This window comes from Elephas maximus, chromosome 3 (assembly GCF_024166365.1).
Source record: "Elephas maximus indicus isolate mEleMax1 chromosome 3, mEleMax1 primary haplotype, whole genome shotgun sequence".
In the NCBI taxonomy this organism is placed as follows: Eukaryota; Metazoa; Chordata; class Mammalia; order Proboscidea; family Elephantidae; genus Elephas; species Elephas maximus.
In genome coordinates this window covers 172,698,408-172,704,407 of record NC_064821.1, presented here as the reverse complement: position 1 = coordinate 172,704,407, position 6,000 = coordinate 172,698,408, and the positions used below count along the sequence as shown (strand labels likewise).

Genomic DNA, 6,000 nt, shown 5'->3' with positions numbered 1-6,000 from the left:
CATTTCAGCTTCCAAATGAGAGATTAAAACCCAGTGCTGTTGAGTCGATTCCGACTCATAGTGACCCTATGAGCCTGTTTTAACAGGCTGTTTTCCTTGCATTTTGAGGTCTCCTTCCCAAGGGTTCTTAGGTATTACTTTGGGAAGCTCCTACCCCTCATGTTCTCCCTCTTTTATTCCAAAAGGCGGAGCTACCAAGTCCACATTCTTGCTGAGGAAACTCCACACAAAATCTTTAGACTTTTTTTTTTTTCCCTTCAAGAGAGCACTGATATTCTCTGGGAGCAATAAGTGTTATCTACTTGGTTATTCAAATTTGTCTCAACCCAAACAGGTCATTTGTATATTTGCATTATATCTTTACGGATTTATCTTTTTAATATTTTATATGAATGAGAGCATACAATACGTAACCTTTTGTGTCTGGTTTCTTTCACTTAGCGTAATGCTTTGGTGGTTCATTCACATTGTAGCATGTACCAGTACTTCATTCCTTTTTATTCTTAAATAATATTTCCTTGTATGTGTATTAAAAATATATATATATATTTTATATATCACAGTTTGTTTTTTCATTCTTCTGTTGATGGACATTTGGAGTGTTTCCACCTTTTGGCTATTGTGAATAGTGCTGCTATAAACATGAGTGTACACGTATTTGTTTGAGTACCTCTTTTCAATTCTTTTGGGTATATATCCAGTAGCAGAATTGCTGGGTCATATGAGAAACCTGTACTTAGACCAAGAAGCAGTCATTCAAACAGAGCAAGGGGATACTGCATGGTTTAAAATCTGGAAAGGTGTGTGTCAGGGTTGTATCCTTTCACCTTACTTATTCAATCTGTATGCTGAGCAATAATCCAAGAACCTGGGCTACATAAAGAAGAACAGGGCATCAGAATTGGAGGAAGACTTATTAACAACCTGCATTATGCAGATGACACAACATTGCTTGCTGAAAGTGGAGAGGACTTGAAGCACTTACTGATGAAGATAAAGACTACAGCCTTCTGTGTAGATTACACCTCAACATAAAGAAAACAAAAATCCTCACAACTGGACCAATAAGTGGAGAAAAGATTGAAGTTTTCAAGGATCTCATTTTACTTGAATCCACAATCAACACCCATGGGAACAGCAGCCAAGAAATCAAATGAGGCATTGCATTGGACAAATCTGCTTCAAAAGATCTCCTTAAAGTGTTAAAAAGCAGAGATTTAAGGACTAAGGTGCACCTGACCCAAGTCATGGTATTTTCAATCACCTCATATGCATGTGAAAGCTGGACAATGAATAAGGAAGATATAAGAAGAATTGATGCTTTTTGAATTATGGTGTTGGTGAAGAATACTGAATATACCATGGACTGCTAGAAGAACGAACAAATCTGTTCTGGAAGGACAGCCAGAACACTCATTAGAAGCAAGGATGGTGAGACTCCCTCTCACGTACTTTGGACATGTTATCAGGAGGGGTCAGTCCCTGGAGAAGGACATCATGCTTGGTGGAGTGGAGGGTCAGTGAAAAAGAGGAAGACTCTCAAGGAGATGGATTGACACAGTGGCTGCAACAATGGGCTCAAGCATAAGAACAATTGTGAGGATGATGCAGGACCAGGCAGTGTTTTGTTGTGTTGTACATAGGGGTCACTATGAGTCAGAACTGACTCGATGGCACCTAACAACAACAGCAACAACAACATGGTAATCTATGTTTAACTTTTTGAGGAACCCCCAAACGGTTTTCCATGGTGACTAAACCATTTTACATTCTCCACAGCAACGTACAAGGGATTCAGTTTCTCTACTTCCCCACCAACACTTCTGTTTTTAAATTATTATTATTGCCATTTTAGTGGGTGTGATGTGGTATGGCATTTACTTTTATGAAGAGTCTGTACTGTCATGTAGAATGTCTCAAATTCTGGATTTGTTCCAGAGCACTCTTTAAAAAAAAGAGAAACTGGATTAAGTTACTCCCATGCTTAAAACCTTCCACTGGTTTCCTGTAACACTTAGAAAAGAAAGTCCAAACTCATTTCCCTAGCTTACAAAGGCCTACACGATCTGGTGTGACTCCATCTTGTATGTTCTCCTCTCTCTCACTTCACTTCAGCCACCCCAGCCTTCTTCCAGTTTCTCAAACCCACAAGGCTTGTTCTTGCCCTACAGACTCGGGTTCAGCTTTTCTTCCCCCTCCAGTGTGCTCTTTCCTGAACTTCACTTGAAGGCTGGTTTCTTCTCGAGATTCAATTATCAGTTTGAATGCTACATCCTCAGAGAAGTTTTCCTTAGGTACTTGGAGAATGACGTAATATAATTTATGCCTTTTAGAAGGTAATTCCACTTGAGTAATTGGAAAGATAAAGATGACTATTATGAGGGATAGGGTCCTCATGTGTAAGAGAAGATTTGCTGGGGTTGGGGGGGGATGATTGATTTTGGATATAGTGAATTTGATATATTGGATTTCCTTTGTAGCTTTCATATTAATACCCAAGAAGAATTTATGAGTAAGAAGGAATTGTAATATCTGCCTCTGAAATAGTAAGACAATTAATTCAATTGCTTATGAGAGCCTGACATTAAAGGTGGTTGTTGATAACAATGACAACAGGTACCATTTACTGAACAGTTTCTATTGTGTCAGGCACTATGTTAACTAACAAGCCTTACTTTACTATCTTTATTAGAAGAGGATTTATTATCCGTGGTTTCCAGTTGAGGAAATTAAGGCTAACTTGCTCAAAGTCAGCCAGGCAGTAAGTGGCAGAGATGGAACTCAAACCCGGGTCTAGTGTGATGCCAAAGCTGATACTCTAACTGCTTTGTTGTAACACCTTCCGAAGCAGCTTCTTGGGTCACTGGTTTTGGCTATCATTCAGAGAAATCCTGGAATTAGGGTTTTCTTTAACGTACTTAAGCCTGTAGAAATATTGAAATCTCATTTCAGTGGAGAAATGTCTTTTTGAGAAATAATCTAATTTAAATTCATCAGATTCTTTAGCCCAGAGGCTGTAGTCTTGGTATTTGGGAAGGAGAACAAACTGAGACCTATTTGGGGGGATTAACACGACGTGGACGGGAAGTAACGGAACTAAAACTTACACTTCCCAGTATATTTGGAACTCAGTTGCCTGAAACCGAGTAAAATCGTCATCCAGTTTTCCTAAGAACCAGAGATTCTGTCGTCAACATAAAGTTTGGTTTTTAACAGCTGGAAGCGCCAGCATTGTGACACAACCTCAAGAACTGAGGCTGCCTTGTTCAGACTTTCACACGGGTCCCTCTGTTCCTTTCATAGAGCCCTGTTTTTCTTAAACATCCCGCATATGCCGCTGTGAATGCTCATTCTACAAGGCGGCACCGAGCCTCAAAGCAAGGAGGCACTTGTTTCGCGGTCCCATCTTTGAAAGGGGTCCAGGCGAGACCCTGTCTGAAGAACCCTACCTGGAACGTATATTTATCGCCCCACTCTTCAGCGTCTGAAGAAGAAATAAGAGGAGAGGGAAGTTACTTCAGTGTGGTGGTTGAGGACGGGCGTCAGAGCAGCTGAGGGCAAAGTCCCCCAAGCTCCCCTCAGCCTGACCCGAAGGCACCACGCCCGAGAGGGAGTAGGCAGCGAGCGAACTACTGCTCGGCCCCGCCCCCGTCCCCGGCCATTGGCCGGTCCGAAAGACGCGGGGCGGGGTCGGTTTGAATGGGAGCCCCCGGAGCTGCAGCGCAGGCGCAGAGCAGGGAGGACGCTGAGTGCGGGCGGCGCTGCGGGCTGCTCGGCGGCGGTGCGACGGCGGGAGAGGAGAGGAGAGCCCCCGGAGCTCTGGCTCACGTGACCTGCCGGGGGCGGGGACGGGGGGCGCGCGCCGGCCTCCCGCGGTGCCCCTGCCTGGCTCTCCGCCCGCGGCGCCGCGACCCGCCTGAGGGAGGGCCCGCGGACAGCCGCCTGTCGCCCGAGGCGGCCGCTCCTGCGGCTTCTCAGCGCACCCCCAACCCGCCAGCCCGCTGGAGGTGAGTTCTGCCGCGGGGCGCGGAGGAAGCTGCGGGCGCCTGGGGGCGCCTCACGAGGGCGGCGGCAGGGAGGGGTGCAAGCGTGTGCGTGTGGGGGGCGGCTTCTGTGACTGAGGGGCGACCTCCTTTGTTCAGGCCGGCCGAGCGGGGTTCGGGGTGGAGGAGGCGTGGGGACGGGGTCCTCGGCGGGGCCGGGGGCTTCCCTGACCTGTGGGCGCTGCGGGGACGCGGCGTCGAGGGCGTCGGGCTGGGGGTTCGGGATAGACCCGACTCCAGAAGCCAGAAACTCGGCTGAGAAGCCGCTCACATCACCAGGACGAACGCTCAGTTGTTTTCTTGTTATTTAAATGAGAGTAAAGCCGAAGAACTTGGTTCCCTAATATCTTTTTTAAAAATGAAAATAGAATACAGTGACAGCTCACGTAATCGAAGCGTAACAAACACATTAAAAATCCGAATCCCTGCGGAATTCATAATGAAGCACAATGCATTCATTTTTTTTGGTCCGTGCGCTTGATAGCCAAAACTTTAGTCAAATACCTGCGCTTACCGTATTTTAATTCGTGATTTTTTTTGCACCTATCTGATTTACTATAGAAATTGGTATAAAATAATATAGAAGTTGGTAGTTGCTACAAAAAGTTTTACTTTGTAACCACTCTTTCTGCATAATAGCGTGTGAAACTGCCTTGCCGAACGAGCTCGTGGTAAGGTGTGAAGAAGAGCAGGTATGAGACTGCCCCTGGTGCTTCGCATCCCACACCCCTTACACACACACTTACTCACTTCCAGATCATTCAAGCAAAGCTGCTTCTGATAGTGAGACCCCAAGCAAAAGTGGTATTTATCAGAGGTAACCGCTGTGAGTCGGAATAGACTCGATGGCAGTGGGTTTGGGTTTTTTGGTTTTTAACCGCACTGGCGATTATGAAGTCTTCGGTGCATCCTTTGAAGGGGCTGCTTGAAAATTCGACTGCTTGTTAACTTCCCACACACACCGAAAAGAACTCCTATACCTGCCTGAGGAAAGGGAAGCAGAGAACCTACTTCGTTTAACTCTACGGAAGGATTAAATTATGCATTAAGGCAAAGAAAATTTCCATCCTTCCTTATTCGTTTTCTTAAACAGAGTTTCTTTATGTTTTAATAGTAACCAGTTACGTTTTACTAGTAACTAGTTTTTTTTTTTTAGTAAGCATAGAATTTTTTTTAAAAGCCCCTTCTCCGAAAACCTCTAGGATACCTTCAAGTAGTAAGAATTGGAAAATCTCTAACTGCTTTATGTTTTAATAGTAACCAGTTAGATGATTTTAACTCTGTTAAAGAAAAGGAGAAAAGAGAAAGGAAGGATGGAAATTTTCTTTGCCTTAATGCATAATTTAACCCTTCCCTAGAGTTAAACGGAGTAGGTTCTTGGCTTTCCCTTTCATTCAGTCAGGCACCTCCTGGAGTTCTTTTTGATGAGTGGGGGAAGTTAATATAACAACCCGCTGAATTTTCAAGCAGCCTCTTCAGAAGGGTGCACCGAAGACTTCTGGCCTGATAACCGCCAGTGTGGTTACCTCTGATAGATACCACTTTTCCTTGGGTTCTCACTATCGTAAGTGGCTTTGCTTGAGTGATCTAGAGGTGAATAAGCAACCTAAGAAGAGCGTGTGTGTAAGTAAAGGGGTGTGAGATGCAGAGCACCAGGGGCAGCCTCATACCTGCTCTTCTTTACATACACCTTACCATGGGCTCCTTTTGGCAAGGCTGTTTCTCACTCTATTATTTATAAGGAGTGGTTACAAAGTAAAAAGTTGTGTGATGTTGTGGTAGAAGCATTTCCCCCAAATCTTCTTTGGCTGGATAAGCAGTTTAGTTGTGTTTTCCTTTTATTAAACCAGACATGCATTGTTACAAATATATATGTATTTTTAATAAATCTGAGACTTAGTACTAGGCTAACTATAACAATGATAGGATATAGTAGTTTCAAATGGCCTTGTTCTTA

At 44.3% G+C, this 6,000-nt stretch overlaps 1 protein-coding gene across 2 annotated transcripts in view; it reads left to right on the top strand.

Annotated features, from left to right (window-relative positions):
* The first annotated feature begins 3,750 nt into the window (after positions 1–3,750).
* GPSM2 (G protein signaling modulator 2) overlaps positions 3,751–6,000 on the top strand; it is a 64,794-nt gene continuing 62,544 nt past the window's right edge. For both annotated transcript variants that reach the window (XM_049880186.1, XM_049880184.1), the window contains exon 1: positions 3,751–4,007. The gene's annotated coding sequence lies outside the window, so the exon portion shown is untranslated. The remainder of the gene's footprint in view (positions 4,008–6,000) is intronic.